Genomic DNA, 27,471 nt, shown 5'->3' with positions numbered 1-27,471 from the left:
GTGCATTTGTGTGTGTGCAGGTGTGAATGTATATGTGTGTAGTTTGTGGTGCTGACAGTCCAAAATAACCAAAGATTGCAGAGCATTGTTCAATATTAAGGCTTTTCCTTTTGGCCTCCAGAATGATAGCTTACACTTATCAAGGACACTTACTGCCTTCTTACAAATTTTCCCAGGGGAGGCTATCATTCACCCTTGATTCCTGGCAGAATTGCTTTCCCCAGGATCACTTGTAGAATTCTTACCCTAATAGAGGAGTGGCGCAAGGGAAAGAACTCACTGTCTTGGAGGTAAACATAGTCAAAGAAGTCACTTCTCCTCATAGTTCCTCTAGTATAGGAAGCTGGGATGCGGTAGATGGGTCCAGTGAAGAGGAGGAGGAGGAGCTCCCCAGTCTTGCCTTCTTGGCACCTAGACATTGCCTGCTTCTATGGGGACTTGTCAAGTGTCCTCTCTCAGGGGCCCCGGGGGCATCGCAGCCTCCTTCTTCTGTGAAATGAGGTCTCAGTCATACTCCACATCTTGCTGCTACTTCTTTAAAGAGTGCTCCTTTTGAAAGCCCATCCCTTGCCAGGAGCACACACCATGTAGCAGGTGACATCAGCACTGGGTTTGGTTTGAAACACTCAGCTTCAGAAGAGAAGTGTGACACTCCCTTAGGTCCTAGAAAAAGAAGGGCAGTTGTAGAGTAAGAAGCAGTGGGACCAGATTCTCCCACACACCAATCCCCCCACGGTGGGCCCCAGAGTAGATTTTCCCCCTGCTGTACCATAAGTGACCCTCAGTGCTGTTCCTAATGCTAATGTTGTTTGTGGGAAGTTCCAGAGAGTGTTGAGATGGTGGAAGGGGTTCTAAGGCTTTCTAAGAAATGATCTCCTTGGTGGAGAATGTGGAATGGTAATTTTAGAGTTTTATACAAGGTGTATATAAAGGTATCGGTTTTGTTAGAAAATGCTCTCAGTGCTTCAGTGTTCTATAAACCTGTCTTTGATACTTGACGGATTGAGGGGATTTGGGAAAGGAAGGAATGGAAAATGTGAATGGTCACAGGTCCATAGGTGACCAGCCTCATTTAACTTTCTTTAGACTTCTCCTGGAAACAGACTAAATTTCATGCTTTACCTGATAACTGGCAAGTCTCCAGTGATCCCTTCCATCCTCACCTGATCACACATACTGGGGTAGGTGTTTGTGCTCTTCTTTTGTGCTTATCTTGGTAATGGACAAGTCCAATGTGATCTGTATTATCATGCCCTTCTCAGAAGCCCTGGCTCAGTTGTAGATGGCCATTGCCAACATCATAATATAATCTGTATAGCTTAATAATTTACTGATCAGAAGTTCCTTCTGTTCCTATTCAGATTTTGTGGGCTATTGACTAATTTTCTATAATTGATTATAGACAAATCACATTACATTATTATTTTTGTGTTCTGCTTCACTAAAAGATGCAGACATTGGTGTTTCCATGATCCTCAACACACCCAGAACAATTGTTATGTGAGTGATTTGAGCAGAGATGAATAAGCCTGACTTCCTGGGGACATTATAGGAGATGACTTTATTAAGACTAGTGAGATTACTAAATTTGGAACTGTACTCAGATATTTCTCAAGTATAATGAGGCCAGACAAAACAGAATAGCCTGAAAAGATGTTCATGGAGCATTTACCAGAAAAGTGTTTTTATTACATTTGATATTGGTGGGAGGATGAGTCCCTTTGCAAGATTCTGTGCAGGAAGTGTTTTTCTCCAACTATATGGGATGGATCCATTTCCTGTGGCCAATGGGACATATATCAGGAGCCTTTTGAACCTGCAAAAGATGATCCCATGATCACTATTCTCTCACCTTCCCCAGTACTGACTGCAATTCCTGTATTGAACATATGGACAGGTTTATATTCATACCTAAAATAGTTTTTTCCCACCAACATAGTATCAAAATGATTATAAAAGATCAAAATAGGATCTGCCTTAGGTGGAATTTTATGACACACCTTCAAGCTGCTGTCATTTTACTCTCCTTCCTGTTGTGGAATTTTATATCTCTTTATGCTTTTTCCAACCCTTGCACTCTCTCAGTTCCTAGCTGGGCCTCAACAAAAAGAAATAGGGCTCATAGGCTATGCACCACTTAGCCAATATGATGATGACAACAATCACCCACATCAATTAATCATTCATCATAATTTGAGGGAATGACAAAGTCCAAGTTCCAGCATTCTCAGGTTATGATGTTGGCCCAGTCACCAAATCCTGTACATTCCAAGTCTTCACCGGCAAATGGAGGTAGCACAATCCATCTCAATGCTTGGAATAGAAAGTGAACCCTCTGTTAAAGTAACTCGGTTCACTCCTGTCCTGTTCTGCTCTCAGTCAAGGATAGGAATGATCATCACAGTTACACCCTGGAGGACTCAGGGGTGACTATTGTGTCCTCACACGTCTGACTGTCTTATTTCTCTTGCTTCCTTGTATTGGTGGAAGAGTTGATGGGAGGAGACAGATTCTGATGATATCTAAATTTTGTGTCATGCCTGACTCTAAAATCTAACTCTGAACCTACAGAGTGGGAACTGTCTGAAAGTCCAACACTGTGTGAAGTTCCTCCCTGACCACTAACAACCATGTCTAAGAGCCCACCAGCAGGACTGAGCTGCTGCCTACCTATCTGATGAAGTCTCATGTTTAGAAAATAAAAGATTTCTCAAACTCAGAAGTAAAAGTAGAGATAATTGAATTGAAAAATGAGAGAAAACATGAAGAGATACTTCAACAAAATGGACTTGGTTTTTAAAAATTAGTGTGTGAAAAGGTGCTCAACATCACTAACAGTTTAGGAAATACCAATTAAAAACAGGGTGAGTGGGACTTCTGAGAAGATGGCAGAGTAATGAGCAATAAGACATACCCCTCCTACAAAAACAGTTAGTGGACAGGCAAAAACTATTTGAAACAATGATTATGAGACTCTGGAGGCCAAGGGAGCACTGTACAGCATCCAGGAAATAATGAGACACAGGGACAAGAAGCTGCAACAAAAAATTTTGCATTAATTGCAGGCACCCATCCCCCACCTTCAAGGCTTGCCTTGGTACAGCCCACGGCTGACTGAGGTTGGAGGGGAATTTGAAGGCCTTCCTCACTGGGAATGAAAAGGGAGGTGTGTGCACAGTGGAGGACTGAGTGTACCTTCTCATGGGAAATTTGGAACACTGAGTACTGGCCCTAAATTGTGGTTCTAGTCTACCATAGACAGTGATCATGGTGGTCATTTTTACAGCACCAACTGGTGGAGTTTGAAAAAGGACACTTTGCTGAAACACAGTTTTCTACTGAATGCCTTCTACTGGACAGACCAGGAAAATGCAGCTTCAGGTCAAAACAGGCCTTTTGTTGTCTTTCCTAACACTTTCTTCAATTCCTTTAGGAACTGGTCTGTGCCCTCTTATGGATCCCCTGGCACTGTTTTGATCAAATGAGCAATTCTAAAGATATAGAGTAAGTTGAACCAAATGCCAAAGAAGGGCCTTAACACAAAGCCTATCAACAATAAAACCCTACACAAGAAAAACCATCAGAGTGAATTAATCATAATAAATCACATGCCTAGACATCAGCAAAAAATTACAGACCACAGTAAGAAAAAGGAAGATATGGCCCAGTCAAGGGAACAAATTGAAAGGCCAGAGAAGACACAGAAATTGGAATAACTAATCAAAGATGTTGAAGCAAATCTCCTATATCAAATGAAAGAGATAAACAATAATGTGGCAAAAGAGATAAGGGTATTAGGAAGATAATCCTTGAGCCTAAAGACTATGAAAGCATGCAAAGAAAAACCACATAATGTAGGGAAATGAAATAAAAACAAAAGAGATAATCAACAACAGATTTTAATGGGTAGAAAAGTCCATGAACTAGAAGACAAAACACCCAAAATCTAACAGATGACTAGATTGAGCAGAGAATGGAAAAATGTGTGAAGGACCAGAGGAAATAGAATGACAGTACAAAGCACACAAATGTACATGTCATGGGGGTGTCCCTGAAGGAGAAAAAAAAGGGAAAAGGGGAAGAACGAATATTTTTGAGGAAATAATGGGCTGAAATTTCCCAACACTTAAGGAAGATGTAAGTGTACATGTCCAAACATCAAAACATGCTACAAACAAAATATTTCCTGATAGTTGTATTCCTCCACGCATAATAATCAGAAAGTCAAATGATAAAGACAAAAAGATAATTCTGAAAGCTGAAAAAGAAAAATAATTCCTCACATACAAGGGCTGTTTAATAAGACTAGTGCCAATTATACCTCAGAAAACATGATGGCAAGAAGGCAGTGGTTGGATATACTTAGAAAAAGAAAAAACAAAACCTACCACCAACAATTCTATATCTGGCAAAACTGTCCCTCAATATTGAGAGAAAGTTTAAAATATTCACAGATAAACAAGTGAGAGAGTTCATCAACAAGAAACCTTTCCTACTAGAAATACTAAAGGGAGTTCTGAAGGTTGAAAGGAAAAGACAAGGGAGAGAGGCTTGGAGGAGAGTGTAGAAATGAAGATTGTCAATAAGTGTAATTTTAAGGGTAAAAAGAGTCAAAAGAAAGATAGGACATATAACAGTCCAAGATTAAAATATTTGATGTAAATATTTTCTTTACAGTAATAAGAATGAAAGTTAATGTATTGAACTCCCCACTCAAAAAATATGGATAGGCAGAATGGATGAAAAAACTGATTCATTTATATTCTGTCTAAAAGAGCAAAGACACAAATAGGTAAGGTTGAAAAACTGGAAAAAGATATTCAATGCAAACAATAATCGAAAAAGAGCTGAGGAAGCTATACTACTACTGGAAAAAATAGAGACTTTAATGTAAAACTGTTATGAGACAAAGAGGGTCAACCATGTATTAATAAAACAGGCAACCCAACAAGGAGAAAGAACAATAATAAATATTTATGCACCTAACCATGGTGCCAAAAAAAACATGAGGCAAATGAGAAAGCTGAAGGGAGAAAAAGATGTCTCTACAGTAATATTTGAACAATTCAACACACCACTCTCATCAATAGATAGAACATCTAGTCAAAGGACCAATAAGGAAACAGAGAAATTAAATAATATGATAAATGTTCTAGATCTAACAGACATTAACAGAATACTGCACCCTAAAAGAGCAGGATATATGTATTGCTTTATATACATTCTACTGAAGTGCTCATGGAACACTGTCCAGGACAGACCACAGGATGGGACACAAATCAGGTCTTAATAAATTTTAAAATATTGAATTATACAAAGCACTTTCTCTGATTGTAATGGAATGAGGCTGGAAATAAATATCTGAAAACTGGAAAATTCACCAATATACTGAAGTGAAACAGTACACTCAAACAATCAGCCCGTCAGAAAAGAAATTGCAAGGGAAATCAGAAAAAATCTTGAGAAAAATGAAAACAAGAACACAACATATCAAAATATATTGGATGCACCAAAGGCACAGATGAGTGGGAAATGTATAGCCCAAAACACTTACATTAAAAAAGCAAAAAAAAAGCTAACATAAATGACCTAACTGAACAAGTGCAGAAACTAGAAAAAAAGAAGCAATCTAATTGCAAAGCAATCACAAGGAATGAATTAACAAAGACTAGAGTAGAAATAAATCAAATTGAGAATACAAAAACAATAGAGGGAATTGAGATAACAAAAAGTTGGCTCTTTGAGAAGATCAAGAAAATTGACAAATACTTGGCTTGACTGACAAAGAAAAAACAAGAGACAAGGAAAATAAATATAACTAGAAAGGAGAGGGGCGACCTCACTACTGAATCTACAGAAATAAAAGGATCTATTACAGTGAGGAAAGGCAAAATGTCAAAAAAAAATTTTATGAGGAAGGGATGATTGGCCGCTGATTTCAGCTACTGATTAGTAAATTCAGCTGGCTAGAGTATAATCCTAAGAACAGCTAAAGTGTGAACCTGTCCAAGTTAGAAAGAGACCAATAGCCACCATTTTGTCTCTGCCCCCAGAATGAGGGGAAGCCAGGCTGTCTGAAAATCACAGTGGCGATAGGGATGGGTTTCTCTCACCCAGATCAGCCTGCAGCCCTAGCCTAGGCTTTAGCCTCAACTCTAGCAGGGAGGAAGCTGGAAAGCCTGGCAGCAGCCTCTCTGGGTAACTGCAGGTACACTCACAGGCACACTGAATAATCAGAAGTCCACTAGGGCAACTGTGGTCATTTTGTACCCACACTGCATAGGTTGCTACCCACTCTTCCAGCTCCATTCCCTCTCCAGGGAGGGAAGAAAGGGGCTTGCAGCATCATCAGTTTCTCTGGGCAACTACAGTCTAGGCCTGCACAACTTGGGTTGTTATACACAGCTCTGGCTCTTTGCAAACCCTTGGCAAAGGAGAAAGTTGGAGATGCTTTATCAGTCCCTGGGGCAATGTGGGAAGATTGAACCTCCACAGTTTACAGCATCAACTACATCCTTGGCTCCTATGACCCAACCAGCCTTGGAGAAATGGCAAGAAAGTCCTAAAGAGAGAAAAAGCACCCAGAATAAATATACCTAGTAAATCAGATGCCAAGACACCAACAAAAAATTACAATGCACACCATGAAACAGGAAGATATGAACCTGTTAAAAGAATGAGATAAGCCTTCAGATGACATAAAGGAGTTGAGACAACTAATCATAGATGATCCCCAACAAACTGAATGAGATGGCTAAAGAGGTTAAGGATATTAAGAAGACATTGGATGAACCCAAAGAAGAATTTGAAAACATACATAGGAAACTAGCAGATCTTTTGGGAATGAAAGACAATAAATGAAATTAAAAATACACTGCCATTTGTATATAGCAGATAGGAGGAGGCAAAAGAAAGGATTGTTAAGCTTGAAATGGCCTATGAAAGCGAACATACCAAAGAACAGATGGAGAAAAGAATGGGGAAAAAAAACTGAACAAGGGCTCAGGGAACTAAATGAAAGCAAGAGATGTACAAATATACATGTCATGGTATCCCAGAAGGAAAAGAGAAGGGAAAAGGGGGGAAGGAATATTTGAAGAAATAATGGTATAAAATTTCCCAACCCTATTGAAGGGCATGGATGTCCATGTCCAAGAAGCACAACATACTGCCATTCAAATAAATCTGAATAGACCAACCCCAAGACACATACTAATCAGAATGTCAAATGTCAAAGACAAAGAGAGAATTCTGAGAGCAGCAAGAGAAAAGTAATGAATAACATATAAGGGATACCCAATAAGATTAAGTTCTGATTTCTCATCAGAATCCATGAAGGAAAGAAGACAGTGGTATGATATATTTAAGACACTGCAAGAGAAAAACTTCCAGCCAAGAATCTTATATCCAGCAAGATTGTCTTTCAAAACTGAGGGTGAGTTTACAATATTCACAGATAAATAGAAACTGAGAATTTACAACCAAGAGACTAGCTTTGCAGGAAATACTAAAAGGTGTGCTATAGCCTGAAAAGTTAAAACAAGAGAGAGAGGGTTGGAAGAGAGTCTAGAAATGAAGATTATATCAGTAAAGGTAACTAAAATTCTCAAAAGAGTGGTGAAAATGAAATATGACAGATAAAACACAAATATTTAGGAATAAATTTAACCAATGATGTAAAGCACTTGTGTTCAGAAAAATATATCTCATTGTTAAAAGACATTTAAAAAGATCTAAATAATTGGAAGAACGTACCATGGTCATGGATTGGAGGACTAAATATGATGAAGATGTCAGTTCTACTCAAATTGTTAAACAGATTCAGTGCAATCTTGATAAAAATTCCACCAGCATTTTAAAAATAAATGTACAGCATGATTATCAAATGTATTTGGAATGGTAAGGGGTCCCGAATAGCCAGAAACATCTTAAAAAGGAAAAGCAAAGTTAGAGGACTCTCACTTCTGGACTTTAAATCATCTTACCCAGCTACAGTGGTAAAAACAGAATAAAGACAGGCACATAAACCAATGGATCTGAACTGATGGCTCAGAAACAAATCCTCACATATAGAAGGTCAAAAGAACCTTAACAAGACTTTCTACTCACCCAGCTCAGGCAGAACAGTCCATTCAACAAATGGTGCTGGGAGAAGTGGATATCCCAATCCAATAGATGGAAAGAGGACCCTATCTCACACCTTACACAAAAATTATCTCATTCCTAACCCCCCTCAAGCCTGCAAAGTGCAACCCAATATTATTGCTATGCCCCTGTCTTGGGTATGCTCAGGAGAATGAATCTCTTGACTATGTGCCAGCTGGGCCCTGAGGCTCAGTGGAGTTGCAGCACCCACTCTCTGGTTCCTTGGACTTGCCCATGACAGCTAACAAGGAGGTGGGGATAGTCAACCACCACACCAGGGAACTGAGAGAGTCTACAGCTGCAAGTAGGAGAATTCCATCCATCAGCCATGTGGGATCTAAAGCCCCTCTTCAATTGGAGGTGGAGTGGGCATTACCATCCCAGGGTCCTCAGGATGGAGTAATAAAATATGGGTTAGAGTGGACTTACTAGTATTCTACTATAAAATCATTGTGACTCTAGCAATGGAAGAAATTGTATCATTGATATGAAAACAGTGACCACGGGAGTTACTGAGGGGAGGGAAAGAGAAGGAGAGGTGTGATACTGGGGCATTTTCAGGACTTGAGAGTTGTCCTGAATGATATTGCAGGGGCAGATGCAGGACATCACATATCCTGCCATAACCAACTGAATGGACTGGGAGAGAGTGTAAACTACAATGTAAACTAGAATCCATGCTGTCTAGTGGTGCTCCAAAATGTATTCATCAAATGCAATGAATGTGCCACACTGATGAAAGGACTCAGTGATGTGGGAGGAGTGGGGGGGTTGGGGAGTGGGGTTATATGGGATTCCCTTTTATTTTTAAGGTAACTTTTTTAAGGTAACTTTTGTATGATCTATGTATGTTTAAAAAATTTTTTAATCTATTTAAAAAAAGAAAATGTTAAAAATTTTAACTCAAAATGGAAAAGAAAAACAAATATAAAAGCAAAATCCATAAAGGTTCTAGAAGAACATGTAGGAAATATCTTCAAGGCCTGGTGGTAGGTGGTAGATTCAAAAGGAGTTAGATAGAGGACTGAAATGGACTACTGATATTTAATGTATGTAAGAAGTTTTAATTAACTTTACTGTAAAAGTGTGAAATGTATAGAGTTGATATTAGCACAATATAGTGAGTAACAGCATGCTTATAAATGGGGATGTGGCTGAAAAGGGTAGTCTAGGGATGTTAATGCCGATTGAGAGAAAGCTAGAGAATAATTTAGGGACTGAATAACACAGTAAACCCTGAGGTGGATGAGATTTGTGGTTGATGGTACAGATGCAAGAGTGACCTGTGAGCTAGAGCAGATACATGTTAGTTTTGCAGGGTGGTGGGAATGTGGAAAATCATGGGGAAAATACCACAGGAATGACCTGAGGACTGTGGTTAACAGTAATAATGTGATATTCATGTATCTATGCCAAAGATATATTGTGTTGATAATGTGTGAGTATGGAAAAGTATGTTAAATTACGCTATGGACCTGGTAATAATCTGATTATATTATCTCATAATCTGCAATAAATGTGCAATCACATTGTGAAGTGTTGATCGAGGAGTGTTGCATGGGAATTGTGCACTTGTGCATGATTGTTTTGTAAGTTTACAACTTCTGTCATAAAAATATACTTAAAAAATAATAATAGGGTGGGTTGGGGAAAGATACACAAAATGAAAGATAAGGACTATAGTTAGTAGTAAGACTTTAACGATATTCTTTCATAATTTGCAGCAAATGTCTCATAACAATACAAGGTGTTGGTGGTGAGTTAATGTATGGAACCCCTGTGTGATGTTATGCATGTTTGCTTTGTAAGTTCACAACTTTCACTATACATTGTTTATGTATGTTTATGTATGAGTGATATACTTCAATAAAAAAGTGAAGAAGTGATATGTCTGTCACAGAAGGAAAATAAGCAGTATATTTAATCCATTATAATTTAATATTTTATAAAAGAATAAGCACTAATTTTTTTCAATGATAAATTCACATAGGGATGGGAGTATTCCATGGCAAATGTACTGCAAGATGAACTTTCTGAGCATGGGGAAATTACCCAGGTGCCATTTGGGGAAACCAGCAAATCCCAACGCTCCACAGTCACTTATCAGCTGACACACCTCACAGAAGTCAACACATCTCTGTTCCCAGGGTGGAAAAGTCTTTATTCCCAGGATAAGTCTAGTTAGTAGCAAACAAGGTTCCTATGCCAGACAATGAGAACGAACTGGAGGCTATTAATGGCAGGGAAAGGGAAGCAGCATGTTCCAGTCTAAGCCAGTGCAGAGACACAATTGAGAGCTATGCCAGGTATAGCATCATGAGAATACAAAGGTTACTTCCCAGTTGAAAACAACAGGACTTGGGCCTATAGGTTGAGCAGGCAAGAGGAGAAACTAAGTCTCTATTCTCTTGAAGCTGATATTAGAGTGGGGAAAGGCAAATCACAGAGAGGAAAATTAAATACAACATATAGCTTGTCAGGAGAGGGAAAGGGTGATGAGAAGAATGCACAGGAAGGGCAGGAGTGATGGCCTATGGAAGCGGGGAGACCTCTGGGATGGCCTCCTGGATATGAACCTCTGAGTAGTGAGGGCACCTGGGGAATAGACTTGTTGGATGAATGGACAGAAGAGGCGAGAGCCCACAAATGGGCATGTGTGCACTGGGTGTGATGGCTAGGCAGATATCAGCCTGCCAGGCAGAAAGTGATATACACAGAGAGCATGGGTTAAGGCTACCATGAGCCAGATATTGAGTGTTGCTGGCACCAGATTAATGGAATTTAAGTGGATAGTGGCCTTTATGTATGCCCAAACAGAACTGGTGGCAATGATGATGGCAATTCGAGGCTGAGGATGGTGATGACTAGAGCAGGGCAGTGGCAGTGGAGGTGGAGGTAGAGAGAAGGGGTAGGATGATGCAGTTTCTCCTGGACCTGCTGATGCCTGCTCAAGTTGTCAGTTGCTACTGGGTTCTGGAAGAAATTCTGTGGTTTTTTTTTCTTTCTGATTTGTGGATACGTGGTTACTGGGCAAGGTCCTGTGGTGACTCCAGGGCCATGAAGGGGCTGTGTCCCTCTGTGGAGTTTTCCTTTGGACTGATGATCAGGAAGCTGGGAGAGAGAGTGATGTAGCTGCTGCCTAATGATATGAGTTAGGGGGACACATTCCACCACAGCCTCCAAAGGGAAACAGTGCTGTGTACACCTGCCATGAGTTCATTGTTGGGTCTCTGGTTGCTGCTCAGATTAGTCTCTGAGAATGTGACTTCATGTAAGACATGAAGAGCAGCTTGCAGATGCACTGGCTGCACTGATTAAAGAGAAATGTCAACTCCTCAACCAGAGTAGTTTAGATCACAAACAGTATAGAGAGACTGAGGCATCCTTAGGTGATGCCTGGCAAGAGAAAGAGACTTTAAGACTCTCTAGTCTCATAGATACCTAAAGAAAGAACCAAGGAAAGAAAGCAATGCTGAAAGGAGAGTTAACTTTATTAATCCATGAACTATGTCAAGAGATAAGCAAAACCTTCAAACATGAAGGCACAATACTCAAGTTGGTAAAAACCTGGAGACAGTTGATGATGTCCTGAAAACTAATACAGCACAAGACAGTTTTCCAATCTTTTGTGTGGCTCCAAACCACTGGAAGAGTAGGTACCTTGAAAATGGGCTGGGGATTTAAACAGTGTCTCTCGCTTCTCTCCACTCAAGCATCCCCAGCTACCAGGTGCTGTCACCTACCCTGCCCTCCATCTGAGTGTCACTAAGGCCAGTGGACATGGTGAACCTGACATGACCTAGACTTCCACCAACTTTAAATCCCAGACATGGAATGAAGATTCTTCATGGTCAATTCCTATTTGCAATGAACAGACTATTCCTTCTTGGGGAAAACCCTGAAAATGTGGCCCTTACTTTCTCTATTAAGACTCTGAATTTTCTCTCAGCATTGACAAAATTCTTTCCACCATTCAGAGAGTATGTGTTTAATTAATTGGAAAGAATCTTCTATATATCTCAAGACACTTATTTATTTACATATTAATGTGATAAGTGATTTTAATCTATATTGTTCTGTTTGTGCCATATCGTATTGTAATTTGAAATTATATGAAGTATAGCAATAAACAAACTTTAAAATGAAAATGCAAATTTCTTTTCATTTTATAATTTACTGGTAAAATAGCTTTCACAGTATTGCACCATCACTAATCTCTAAACCTATCATTACTATTTCATTTTCCTATTAATTGAATTTGGCAATATATTAGGCTTCATTTTTGAAGAAGTTTTGGATCATAGAGAAGTACAACTGTCGCAGGTAAAGAGCATTGGTGTGGGGTGTCATTGATGGGGGATGCATGAGAGGAAGTTTACCTGGCATACATATAGGGTACATAGATATGTTCAGATGTTTGTTGGTGATTGATAGTGGGTAGAGTTTCATATGACAACTTATGGAGGCTGAGTTCACATCCTGGGGAGTTCTGTCATATTCCTCAATGGGACAGCAACAATTGCCCAAGTGCAAGGGCAAAGACCAGTGAAGAAGAATGGTCCAATAATGAGCCCTTGATACTGAAAACTATGCTTATGAGACTGTGTGCTTGAAATTTCAACTAGGCCTAGAGCAGCAGAGTGCCTATGTGTTACCTCCTGAGAGCCTCCATGTTGCTCACATGTGACTAATCTCTAAGCCAAACTCAGCATATAAATGCATTACCTCCACCCATCGTGGGATATGACTCCCAGAACCTCCCTGGTAACGACGGATTACTACCAAGCACCAGCTGGTGATGCAACTAGAAAAAGGTCTTGAATGAAAGGGGGAAATGATAAAGACAAATGAGTTTATATGCCTAAGAGTTGGGAGTTTAGCAGAGATGTCACACTGATGCACATCTCAGCAAGATCTCAGAGACAGCCAAAGTAGATACAACTCCAGTTAGTGGTACTCCTGAGGGCTACAGAGACACCAAGTCCTGTGATCATGGCAGATGGCTCTGGAGTTGGTGCCTTGCTGGTGGGCCCTACTTTGGAATTTGTACTCCTGAGTGTGATGGAGTTGGTCTCAGACGTGACTTCTCTTAACATGCCTCTTCTGTCACATTTACTGAACCTGTGATTGGTGCTGGGATTGGTGTATGCTCAGGAGTCTTGAATCTCTGGATACTCCATGTGCCAGTTGGACCCTGAGCCTCAGCAGAGTTGCAACACCTAATCTCCAGTTTGTTGGACTTACCTAGGTTAGCCAACAAGGAGGTGAGGATCATCAGCCACCACATCAAGGAACTGAGAGAGTCTACAACTGCAAGCAGGAGAATCCCTTCCATCAGCCATGTGGGATCTAACTGCTCTCTCAATTTAGAGGTAGAGGGGACATCACCATCCCAGGGTCCTAAGGATGGAGAAAGAAAATATGAATTAGAGTAGAATTATTCATACTCCACTATAGAATTACGGTGACTCTAGAAATGAAAGAAATTATATCATTGATGTGGAGATAGTGGCCCAGGAGATGCCAAAGGCAGGGAGAGGAAAAAAGAGGTGTGATATTGGGGCATTTTTGGGTCTTTGAATTTTCCTCAATGATATTGCAGGGGCAGATGCAGGATGTTATATATCCTGCTGTAACCCACTGAATTGACTGTGAGAGAGTGTAAACTGTAGTGTAAACTATAACCCATGCTGTATTGCAGTGCTCTAAAATGTTCTCATCAATGCACGGGTTCTATGGTCATGGCAGATGGGGTTTACTGCCATATCAGATGGCCCTTCTTTGGAGCTGGTGTTTCTGCGTGATGGAGCTGGACTCACATGGGATCTCTTTGCACAAGACTTTCATGCTACTTTACTGGAATTGTAGTTGGTGTTGGAGTTTAAGATATATTTAGGGGATTTGAATCTCTGGACTGACAATATGATAGCCAGGCCCTGAGCCCCAACAGACTCCAGCTCCTACAATCTGATTTATTGGACTCACCTCACTCAGCTAAGATGTAGTTGAAGGACAACCACCACACCATGGAGTCTAGAGGGCCTACAACTGAAAGCAAGAGGATTGCATCCAGTATCCATGTGGAATCTGAGCCTCCTCTTGACATAGAGGTGCAACGGACACAACCAATCCAAGGTCCACAGAGAAAAGGTGGCATTGGAGTGGGAAAAGTGGACATGGTGGCTGATGGGTATGGGGAATGGCAGGAAGAGATGAGAGGTGGAGGCGCCTTTGGGACTTAGAGTTGCCCTGGATGGTGCTTCAGGGGCAATCACCGGACATTGTAAATCCTCCCAGGGCCCACTGGATGGAATGGGGGAGGGTGTGAGGCATGATGTGAACAAATGACCATGATGTGCAGAGATGCCCAGAGATGTACTTACCAGGTGCAATGGATGTGTCATGATGATGGGAGTGAGGGTTGCTGGGGGGGGGGGTAGGGTTGAATGGGACCTCATATTTTTTTAATGTAATATTTTTACAAAATCAATTAAAAAAATGTTCTTATCAAATGCAATAACTGTACCACACTAATGAAAGCTCTCGATGTGGGAGGAGTGGGGGTTGTGGGGAGTGGGGTATGTGGGAACCTCTTATATTTTTTAATGTAACATTTTGTGTGATCTATGTATCTTTTTAAAAAAAGATAAAAAATGAAAAAAAGAAGAAATAACAAGGGAAACTAGGAAAAATCTTAAGCTATATGAAAAGGAAAATAAAACAAAGAAAGCTTATGGATGCAATAACAGCTATGAGGAGAAAGAATTTTATACCTCTAGATGATTATAATTAAAAAGAAGTTCCCTAATCAGAGACCTAAACTCATATAGAAGCCTGCTGCAATCAGCTCACAATAGGTTGGCTCAAAGAGAAGGCAACGCAGAACTTTACAAAATAAAGGACAGAGAGAGAGACAAAAGAGAGGAGATAAAGATGGGACCAGGGGACTCACAGATTCTGGAACTGAGAGACCCTTGACCCTAGTTTCCACCTCATATTTATTGGAAACTACCAAGCAGCTATTTGCTATTAGAACTGCAACATCATCTACAATAATTGGGAGCAACTGCAACATCTAACAATTGCAACATCTACAATAGAACAGGTGTAACATTTACAATAAGGAACAGGTAAGCCAGTTTTCCACAATATTTCCCCCTTTTTGTTTTTGCAGTCTATGCAAATGACATTTCACCGATTAACAAAGCTTCCTGCACGATATTTTCACTTTTAGGTTTGAACAATACATTAATTTTTTTTTCTCAATATATTCAGTCCCAGGATTGTTCAAACTTAAAACAAGAGATTTACATCAAGGTATATTTATGTATCATTTACAGTTCATCAAATCACTTAAGTACACAATATGTTTCATTATTAATTCAAGCATTTTATACATAATCCATAACTCCAACTACAATAAGACTTCCAATTAGCAGACATTTAATAAGTAGACTTTCATTTCTCATGGGCTTAATATTCCCAACCGGCAAGACTATATAGGCCAGTACTTGATCAAAAACGATCTCATTTTCCCCAGTTTGTATAGTGCTCTTAGCATCTTCACTGCACCTGGGGCCACATCCAATTCACAGGCTAAGTCAATATGCACCTTCTCCCTCTTTTTTTATTTTTTAAAGCAACCTGCTGGAGGTCCTCCTACTCCCATGAAGGACCTTTCCTAGTTAACACATCTCAGTGAGGGATAAAAGATTTTTAGTATTCCAACAATAGTACAAATTCTATTAACATGAGAAAACATGGTACTTTATCCAATACAGCAAAGAGTATAGTTTTGTCTTACCCAACCAAACAACATTTCTGGGACCTTACAGCTTGTCTCAATTGTTTGCCTGTTGCAGGCCCTTAAAATATCATTGTCTCTGATGTTTCTTAGTAGGGTCACTGCCGCAGGTTTCTTCTATGCAACCAGGTTCATTGCCAGGGCAAAAAACCTTGAAGAACTGCAAAAGTCCATTGCCGAACTTTTCACACAGGTTTTGCAGTTTTGTATTCACTCAGGCTTGTTTTACCTTTTAAAAACACATTATCTCTGAATGCTACCAAAATACTTTTACAACTTACTATATGCATACTAGTTCTGTCCCACATATCTCCATACTAACCATTTTATTTTAGGACAAAATACAACTTACAACATGTCAGTTAGCGTTCCCATGAACTTTTTACCTTTTTCAAAATTTACTTAACTTTTACATATTTCATTTTATCCTTCCTTTCTCTCTCCTTTTTTCTTTTTCTTCTTCCTTTTTCTCTTTCTTTCTTTTTTCCTTCCTTTTTCTATCTCCTTTTGTTTCTCCTTGCATTTTCTTTTCTCCTTCCATTTTTTCTCCTTTCTTTTTCTTTCTACCTCTCCTTTCTCTTTTTCTCTTTCTTTCTTTCTTTTCTCCTTTCTTTTTCTCTTTCTCTTTTCTCCTTTTCTTTCTCTTTCATTCTTTTTCCCTTCCTTTTTCTCTTCCTCTTTCTTTTTCTTTTTTCTTCCTTTTTCCTTCCTTTTTCTTTTTCTTTTTTCTTCCTTTTTCCTTCCTTTTTCTTTTCCTTTTTCTTTTCTCTCTCTCTTTTCCTTCCTCTCTTTCTTTTTTCTTTTTCTATTTCTCTTTTTCCCTTCCTTTTTTCTTTCTTTTTTCTCTTTCTTTCTGGGCACCCACTCTTCTCTTTTTCTTTTTCACACACACTGAAACAATTGCAACATATGCACTGACACTGAACAAACACAAAAGCAGTTTCAAATATATTAATATAGCATTTCTTCATTGCTTCCTTTTATAATTCAACATTTCTTTTCCAGTTTCCTCCTCTCAATTTCTTTCTTAATCTCTTTCTGTCCTCAAGTCATACTTGCTTTATGATGCCATGCTTGAACAAGTTCTGTAGTTTAGATACTTTGATGTAAAGCCAGTCTAGTCTTCAGAATGAGACCCAGCCATGCAGTTTCCAGCTTCTGTCTCTCCATCTGCATGGCTGGAGGTTCTGGATCCCACAGGAACTTTTGTCGTCTCTTGGCATTCATAGTATGGTGTTATCCCACGAGCTGGTACCCACACAGGACGGTCTCTTGGAGTTCATATTATGGCTTTATCTGATAAGCTGGTACCCACACAGGATGTTCTCCATCTCCTGGGGAAATACAAGCAAACCCTTGAGGACTTCAAAGGCTTTCCAAACCATTTGGGGCTCTGCACCGTTATACCAACTTTAGTTTTGCTCGAGGCAATCCTTCCTCCCTTTGTGTCCCCGGTTGGGCACCAGTTGCTGTGAGCCTTCTTTCCTTCATGCCACACACTGGGCACCAGTTGCTGCAATCAGCTCACAATAGGTTGGCTGAAAGGGAAGGCAACGCAGAACTTTACAAAATAAAGGACAGAGAGAGAGACAAAAGAGAGGAGATAAAGATGGGACCAGGGGACTCACAGCTTCTGAAACTGAGAGAGCCTTGACTCTAGTTTCCACCTCATATTTATTGGAAACTACCAAGCAGCTCTTTGCTATTAGAACTGCAACATCATCTACAATAATTGGGAACAACTGCAACATCTACAATAGAACAGGTGTAACATTTACAATAAGGAACAGGTAAGCCAGTTTCCCACAACAGAAGCCAAGTATCCTTCCTTAATTAAAACAAAACCTGTAGCACAAAGTTACCTACATGACCCAGACATAAGTTAAAAATGAACAAACCTCCATGGAGGGAAAGGAACGTACAGCTGGTATCAATACTCTCAAATTCTCAAGGTGGTACACATCCTTCCTTATCATCAGACTCCATTTGTGTGCTCCACATTACCCCAGAGAATGTCTGTTCTCATTACCCCATAGAATGTCTGTTCTGAAACCCTTATATTGCCCCTCATTTTCCTGCCACTATGGGATGTGCTGCCTTCATTCCTGGGACTGCCACCACTAAAGACTCTTACTTGTAAGTACCAAAGTAGTTCATGTCTGATTCAACTCCAGGTATGTTCTTTAGTCTTGCAGGAGCTCGGACACATGTTCTTCAGAAGTTGTGAAAAAATAGTTGGTGAGACAGCCAGGACACTGAAGGATGACCAGCAGTAGCAGGCATGAGCTCAGGGTAGGAGAATTGCTGGGGGAAATCCCAGTACCCTACAATAATGTCCACTTGGGGAGGTGTGGCTGTCCTCCTGAATGAGTGGGGACTGCCAAGAGAGTACAGGGACACCCTAAAAACCCCAGCAGGTATCCTCATTGTGCTACCACAGATAGCGGAGCAACTATACCTAAATAACTACAAGGGAAATCATCAGATAGCAGTGACTATAGCATGGCACCTATTAGGAGACTTGCAAATGGTTACCAAGGCAGAACAAGTCACAAAGGCCTCTGTGTGCCACTTAGAAGAAGAATTAAAGCTAGAATGGGATATGTACCTGGCACAGTCAGATATGAAAGACAATAAGCAATTGTCTGTGCTGAGTTCGTGATCAGTTAGAAAACCTGTTTTGTAGATGTGCTTGAGATAAGGGCTGCAGGCTGCCTCAAGTCCAGGTCTGGAGGATATTAACCATGTCTGGGTGGGACCCTAAGGCACGGGATCCTAAGGACTCCTGCTCAGATGAAAAGGAGAAAGAATGTGAAGAGAAAGAAGATGAGGGCCCTGTGGGTGTGCCAAACAATACAGTAGTAGTGTAGGCATATAGATCAACCCTCTTGGTCCAATATTTCCAACTCACAAGCAGAAGCTACATGTAACCATAGGAGACTATACTGCTCCTGAACAGGTGATTTAGAGCAGAAGGATAGGCAGAGATCTATAAAGGTCCTACCTAACTGGCTTCTACAATTATGGGACACTGGAACAGAAAAAATTGGCATCCATTCCCACTCACCCTTCTCTATGTCAGTGTTTATATACCACCTCCAGCGAACCCAAAACTGCATCATTACTGGTATTGTTGTTTGATGGATGTCTGGCGGCCTGACCTAAAGAAGGGGACATACCCCATGCCACCCCTCATTGGCAATCCATGGATGAATTAGAGGGTGCTTTTCAGAGATTGGGGATGAAACATGCTCTTTATGCTGCCCAAATTTGTGGGACCTGATAACCAAAGCTTTTACTACAACAGTGGAAGATACTGTGCTATATATTACTCCCAGCCATTATTATGGGCCTCAGTGGTCAATCCTGAGCACCCTATTGGGGCACAACCTATGCTGTGAGCTGTACTGGGCATAGCAGAATTAGGAGGCTTGAAAAGGCTGTGGAGAAAGGGGGCTGGAGGCCAGGCAGAAAGAAAACATGCCCCATGAACATGATCATCCTAACTTGTGTGTTAGATTTACAAAGGGGAGAAGCAAAATAGGAAAAACCTGGTGCCCCAACTCCAGGAACCTTCTGTTCCCCTGACAGAAGCCTGGCAGGTACCATTCATCCTACCACAGGGGAGGGTCCTAGGTCCCCTGGTAAGAACAATACCAAGGATCCTGGGGATCTGAGACCACATTTAGAGTTAACTACATATTGGTTCCCTACTAATCATCAAAGATTGTTAGCCTTAGTAGACACAAGGGCTGAATGTGTTTTAAATTAAGGCAAAGAAGCACAACTCCACAGACAAGTGCTGGCTGTAGATGGGTATGGGGAAAAATAATTTATGCGAAGTTACAATCTTTAGTTTTACAAATTGGATGATTACCCCCCCACACAAAGTATATATTTCTTCTCTATCTGAAATTATTTTAGGAATTGACATTTACAGAATGCCACATTACAGACAACTATAGGAGAATTCTGTCTCTGATGCAGAGTAATAAAGGTAATATGGGGACAAGCTAAAAGGTCCCCAGTGAAGGAGCATTCACCCTAAAGATCTGTGGTGAACAAACGTTATAGACTCCAGATGGGCAACAAGAAATTACTGTGACAATTATGGAATTAGAAAGTGTAGGAATAATAACTACCCATAGTCCATTCAATAGTCCTATTTGCCCACTATGAATGCCTGATGGAACATAGTACATGACAGTAGATTATTGTGAAATAAAGTACCACCACTGTATGCAGCACTCACAAACATTGCTGGTTTACTGCAAGAAATTAGAACCCAGTTGTGTCACTATCACTTTGTTTTAGATCTTGCTAATGCTTTCGTTACTATCTCCTTAGACAAGTCAAGCCCACCTGCATTCACCTTCATCTGGGAAGGCCAACCAGGGACTTTTACTGTGCTTCCACAAGGCTATGTGCACAGACCAACCATCTGTCATGGCCTCATGACAAAAGACCTGACCACAGGTGTAAACCTACAGCTGTTACTCTATTTCATTATATTGTTGATATTGTATTAATCAGTAATTCTCTTTCAGAATTAAAAAAACAAATAAAGCACGAGATACAATAATATCACACCCCGAAAGCCGGGAATGGGCAATCAATTGGGATAAGCTGCAAGGCCCAGGCTGCTCTATCAAATTCTTTGTTGTTATTTGGTCAGGTAAGACAAATGCTATACCGTTTTCTATAATTAATAAAGTATAATATTTTCCCACACTACAAACTACAAAAAAATTGATGGTCTTTCTGGGGTTGTTGGGTTATTGGATACTGTTCATCCCTCATTTAGCCCAAATATCAATACCATTGTATATGCTAATCAGAAAAGTTCAACCATGAAATGGGAGGACCCCACCAGGCTGTTTTTTTTAAAATCCTCCTCCCCTTGTGGCTTTTTGCTTGCTGCCTGCTCTCTGTGTTCATTCACTGTGCATTCCTCTCTGTCTGTATTTATTTTTATTTATCACACACACACACAGCCCCCCCGCTTGGGGCTGGCTTGCTGTCTGTTCCATGTCCATTCACTCCACACTCCTGTGTTTTTGCTTGTCTCCCTGTTTGTTGCATCACCTTGCTGAGTTGGCTCTCCACGGCACTTGGGGGCCAGCGGCACTCCACGGCGCCCAGGCCAGCGGCTTTCCGCAGTGTGCGGGGGAGCCTACCTTCACAAGGAGGCCCCAGGACACAATCCCAGGGCCTCCCACATGGTAGATGGGAGCCCAACTGATTGAGCAACAGCTGCTTCCCAAGGCTGCTTTTGAAGAAGTGAAGAGGGCAATAGCACAGGAAGCACAAGCACTGAAGTGGGGGGAATCCAGTGGACCCTATCAACTGGATGTGGCCAACACCAATATTGGCTTTGGGTGGGGTTTGTAGCCTTTGGGTTTTGGTCTCAATTATGGAAACAGGCTAATTTACGATATAGTTCCTTAGAGAAGCAACTATATGGACCATACAATACTTTATTTCAAGGGGAAAGTTTAACCCAAAAATATCCAGTCATCCTGAAGACTGCGAACCCTATCCAGGGATGGACCGCTGATACTGCAAACAAACCTCGCTCTGGCAGTGCACAATTAAGTACCTCAACAAAGTGGAAAGCTTACCTGTTACAGCACAATGTCTTCAATTCTAGACCTTTAAGTACTGAAATGCATGAGATTCTAGGCCGAGGGACTTATGTAAAGATTCTTTGGCCCAAGTTACAAACCACCCCCTCCCCCACGGTGGCCATTAAAGTGCCCACTAAAGAAGGCAAAGGAACATTTTCAGTGAATGCTTGGTACATGGACATTTTGGCTAGTGGACAGCCTCCTGTGTGGAGGTCTGTGGCAGTGCAGCCCAGCACTGCAAGTATTTTGTGGGAACCAAGCACCATGCAAAGCAGTCAGGGGGCTGAACTGAGAGCCATATGGATGGTGACAGTACACAAGCCCTAGGACACGCTATCTGTACTCATATTTGGGCAGTATATACCTGGATGACAACTTGGAAACAGGAACATAGAATTGAAGTAGGCTGCTTCTATGTGGGAGGGATGTGGGGAAGGACATATAGGGCATGTGCCAATGGCAAGAGGTAACTAATTCATCCCTGTGCACTCCTCTAATACCTCCTCAGGAATGTTGAGGCAGATGCACTTGGGAAAATCTGAAACCATAAAATTGAGGCTAGAGAAGCAGCAGAACGCTCCATGGAAAGAAGCAGACATCATGGTTACTGACCCTGTGGCACGTGGACCAGCAGTTCCAGCTGCCTGTCACTCACCAGCAGCTCGTGGACATCACCTATGAGTGCCCATCATGCTCGCTCCATTGACCACCACAATTACCTCAGCACATGGGCCATATTGGCAGAGCATAGTCCCTAGTAACACACTGTCAAGTAGACTACACCAGTCTGCTTGTCCCCTCCTGCTCTTAGTGTGGGCAAGGTGAGCTTTCACTGCCATTGACACTTCCATGGGCCTCTTGTTGGCCTTCTGAGTGGCAAGGGAACTCCACTCACCAGTCACCTCCACAGTACTGGACAATGTACCAAAATGCTGCTTGGACTTCCCATTTACCCTATAACACCACTGGCACAGGCCTTATAAAAAAGATGAGTAGCTTTTAAAGAAACAAATAAAAGGCAATAAGTGATCTTTACAACAATGAACTAAGAAACTCTATCCAGCTTTGGCCCCTTTATATCAGTGCTGAAGGCTTTGGTACCTCCTCCAGCTGAAATACTAACAGCAGGACCAAGGAAAAGACACTGAGAATACAAGTTAAATGGTCACCCACTTTGCAGCCCAAAAGAGTAAGCAACAATAATTAGTTGTTGCCTATTTCTCAAACTGTACAAACTGGGAAAAATGAGTTCCTCTGACGATGGTAGTGACCTATGCAGCCTCAATGATTGGGAATGTTAAGCACAAGGGGAATAGGCGTCACCCAAAACATTGTTAAAAGACAAGCCTTTCCTGTTACTTTACCAGAATTGTAGTTGGTGCCAGGGTTTAAGATATACCCAGGGGAGCTGAATCTCTGGACTGACCATATGATAGCCAGGCCCTGAGCCTCAACAGACTTCAGCTCCTACACTCTGGTTTATTGGACTTACCCCACTCAGCTAACATGGAATTGAAGAATGTCAACCACCACACCATGGAGCCAAGAGTGCCTACAACTGAAGGCAGGAGGATTGCATCCAGCATCCATGTGGAATCTAAGCCCCCTCTTGACATAGATGTGGAATGGACACAACCAATCCAAGGTCCACAGGATGGAGGAATAGAATATGGATCAGAGTGGACTTACTGATATTCTATTCATGAACTATTGTGGTTAGTAATTGAAGAAAATGTGGCATTGGTGTGGAAAAAGTGGCCATGGTGGCTGCTGGGTGTGGGGAATGGGAGGAAGAGATGAGCTGTGGAGGCGTTTTTGGGACTTGGAGTTGTCCTGGGTGGTGCTGCAGGGACAATTACCAGACATTGTAGGTCCTCCCATAGCCCACTGGATAGAACGTGGGAGAGTGTAGGCTATGGTGTGGACCACTGACCATGAGGTGCAGCAATGCTCAGAGATGTATTCACCAAATGCAATGAATGTGTCATGATGATGGAGGAGAATGTTGCTATGGGGGGAGTAGTGAGGTGAGGGGGGTGGGGGGTACATGGGGACCTCATATTTTTTTAATGTAATATTTTAAAAAATGAATTAAAAATAAATAAATAAATTTTTAAAAATATTAATAATCTAGGGTGTCCTATTCCCTCTAGGGACCGAAGTGTGTCTATGTGAACTGTCCTTATGCCTAAACTAGTTCTTAATGTCACCGTAGGAAACAGTGAGAATTTCTAAGCAGGAAATGTCTACTATTGGAGGTTTCCTCACAGGACTCCCTTACATGGTACTTTGTTTTCTACTAATGGGAATGCTGGCTGTATACTCTTAGATCAGCACCATCTACTCCCTTATTGTTTCCCATGAACATTTTTCTTTTCGCCCACAGGGCCCTAGCCATTGCCTTTCTACAGTGGGCTTTCACAGTAACCAAGGACAAAATTGGACCCAATGTTGGGTTTGCACAGACCTACCTACCGGCCTTCCTTGAACTATAACTTCTGTAATTAGACAGCGTGGAACACCTTGCTGGCCTTGGAGAATAGGACCCATAGACAAGTTTGAAAAGAGAACTTTTCATTTAAGACTAAAATCCAGCTGCCATCTTTCCATGAGACTCATAATTATATATTTTTCCTTGTAAGGGATCAGGTAAATAAGCCCAGGCCTTTATTAGGAAATGCTGTACATGGTGGATCAGGCTGGTTAACAGCTGAGTCTGTCACAGTAGATTGCATCACCCCTGTCTGCACGGAATAACAAGAGGGAACCCTTGATGGAGAATAGTTACCCCTAAGTTGTTAAATTTAGAAAATAAGAGTCTTTTCCAATGGCAGACCTACCACTCATTAACTGGAGCCTATCCTTCCCCTAAAAGATGGCTACAGACTTACAGGCAAAACAGGTCATTTTGCCTGAAGAGGAAAATGCACGTGGGGATACCCACCACTTTATATGACTCATCACCCCATACTCCCAGCAACTGGAAAAATAGTCAAGGCTACAAATAAATTAAAGTACACTCCCTGGGGTTCTATCCGTTGGCTGTTTTTGGGCCAGGTGGTGTTACAATTGTTGCAAAAAATAAATAAATAACCATATTAGCAAATCACACCGCTCAAGCTCGTAATAATTCCAAAGTAGCAATTTCCTTACTAAATGAGGAAACTACCCAAGTACATAGGGCAGTTTTATAGAATAAAATAGCTTTAAATATTCTTACTGCTAACAAGGAGGAACCTGTGCCCTTATTAATGTTGAATGTTGTGTATATATTCCTAATCACTCCCATAATATTTCACAAGCTTTAAATCATAGGTAAGAGCACATACAGCACATTGGTAAATTAGCTATTGACCCCTATCTAAATGGTTTAATTCCAATTCTTAGTCATGGCAACATGGTTTTGTAAGTCTACTACATTTGCTGGAAGACTCCTATTAATTCTGTTATCTGGTCTACTGTTGCTGTGGAATGGGGATGCAATCCATGTCCTATGGTCAACCTAAGCTTCAGCATGGGGGTGGATTGTGGGAGCCCAGGGCCCAGGCTCCCCTTCCTTGCGACCCGGACATAAGTTAAAAATTAACAAACCTCCCCAGAGGGAAAAGAGCCAAGGTGTCCATGGTATATATCTCCTCAAGAGGTACAGGTCTTTCCTGAGATAACACCACCAGAGCCCACTGCGTGCTCCATGTGACCCTAGCAGAGGCTCTGTTCTCAATACCCTGTGGAAATAATTCATTCTGGAAACCTTATATTGCCCCTCAGTTTCCTCCCACTTTGCAGAGTACTAACGTTATTCTCCAGACCACCACTAGTGAAGGTCCTCTCCTGTTCACAAGTAGCAATAAAGTTTATGTCTTACTCAGTGCTGGGTGCATTCTTCAGTCATGTGGTTGCCCTGACCAGTGTCCTTCAAGAGTTGGGTTAGAACACTTCATAAATGAAGGATCTAAAAATGAAGAAGAGAACATTAAACACGAAGCAATTTTTTTTTTGTTATCAATTATTGTTTAATCCAGTGATGAATAGTTTTTAGAGCTTTTACTATCAGAAACAAAGGCTTTCTCCCTTGAAGCATTTGTATGCTTTCTTTCTTTGGCATTATATAACTTACTTTGTTTTCCTTTGTGTCTTTTTTTTTTGTCTTTATTTTTTTAATGTTACATTCAAAAAATATGAGGTCCCCATATATTCCCCACCCCCCTCACCCCACTTCTCCGCCCATAACAACAACCTCTTCAATCATCATGAGACCTTCATTGCATTTGGTGAATACATTTCTGAGCACCGCTGCACCTCATGGTCGGTGGTCCACACCATAGCCCACACTCTCCCACGTTCTACCCAGTGGGCCATGGGAGGACAAACCACTTCTTACTACCTAAATTTACAGATTAACCTCTATGCATGCTAAATATGTACATGGCACACCTCCAACTATACACCATAGGCACACATTATGCCCATTTACCACCATGTACAGCCAACACACTACTGTTACATAAACACAAATTACACTACAAAAACACAGTCTCTCTAAAACTTCCAAGTACAGAGTTATCTCATGCTCCACACCGTCATGGACCCAGGCACAATCTCACAGCTATTTATGAAAGCATAATCAACCTATGCAGCCTCTCAGTTTCCAAATACATAGGCAGAACCTCTCACATTCTCTAAAATACACAGTCCATAAACTCAATGAAACCAAATACACACACAACCACATCCAACCTTTACACTCCAAATGCACACAAAACCACACCTCAAACTCTTAAAACATACATAAAAGCCGCTGCACCAAATCCTTCAAGCATTATTTCAAAAGACCCTGAAAGGGCTCTGGAGAACACTTTAACCCTCCCACAAGCCTCCCTAGACCCACACCTACTACAGTATCCCTGATTACACATCCCAACCCTCGGATACAAATACAAATACAACAAAAATACCATCAATCTTGGAACTTTAGCTAACACACACACACACAAATATCCGGAATCCCTGAATATATCCATTACCCTAAACACTATCCATCATCCCACCTCTCCAGAATAAAATCTCCCCATCACCGCCCTCACACGTTCTACAACACGGAAACAAAAATGAAAGCATTTTCAAAAGAAATACACTTTCATCACCCTTACCAGTCCCACACCCATTTATAAACTTATATAATGCACCTACCCACATGCAAACCATTCACATACAAGAACTATACACTTCGAAGACACAAGGGAGTATCTACTGTGTACCATGTAGGAATATACATGAAATCCCTTCCAAGTCCCAACCCACTCACATACTCCCACATCTCCTAATATTCCTAAATAATCTTTTCACATACATCAGTATGAACAAGTAAAAATGATCCCACATTACTGTTTAACAGCACAACCTAATCTACCATCAGATACAAACATGCTCATATCTCAGAATGCACGCTAATGACTCCCTATTAAAATTTCAAATATGCAGTCCTAGAAAATATACATAAAAATTCCCATGCACCCTGAATACAAATGTAAATAAAATTCAAATGCAGCTTCCACAGCTAATATATTCAATTAATCATCACGCTACAAATATGCAAAATACAACCCTTTGCCAACAATACATATCCAGCTACACACTTCTTCCTGATACATAATTCCAGACATGCAAATACTGATAGAGAAGTTACTGCAGAATCATACAACCCCAACCATAGAATCATTTCATCTAAATAGTCCAACATCCTGCCAACTACATAAATGCCAGTTACCCTTAAATACAAAAATATGTATACACAACTCCTGAAAATCACCAAAGAAACAGACATTGCCATGATTGCCCACACATATTTTTCACAAATATTCAAAACATAGAGACCCTACACCCAAAATAATATAT

At 40.9% G+C, this 27,471-nt stretch overlaps 1 long non-coding RNA gene across 1 annotated transcript; it reads right to left on the bottom strand.

The window, feature by feature from the left end:
• On the bottom strand, nt 1–25,523 carry LOC139439400 (uncharacterized). The gene is made up of 3 exons (XR_011649308.1): nt 25,442–25,523; nt 13,390–13,545; nt 1–663 (listed from the first exon to the last, which is right to left on the bottom strand). It is a non-coding gene; the product is annotated as an uncharacterized lncRNA (long non-coding RNA).
• Nucleotides 25,524–27,471: the final 1,948 nt, after the last annotated feature.

Source organism: Dasypus novemcinctus, chromosome 8 (genome assembly GCF_030445035.2).
Source record: "Dasypus novemcinctus isolate mDasNov1 chromosome 8, mDasNov1.1.hap2, whole genome shotgun sequence".
NCBI classification, from domain to species: Eukaryota; Metazoa; Chordata; class Mammalia; order Cingulata; family Dasypodidae; genus Dasypus; species Dasypus novemcinctus.
The sequence above is the reverse complement of the archived record's forward strand: the minus strand, read 5'-3'. Positions and strand labels throughout refer to the sequence as shown.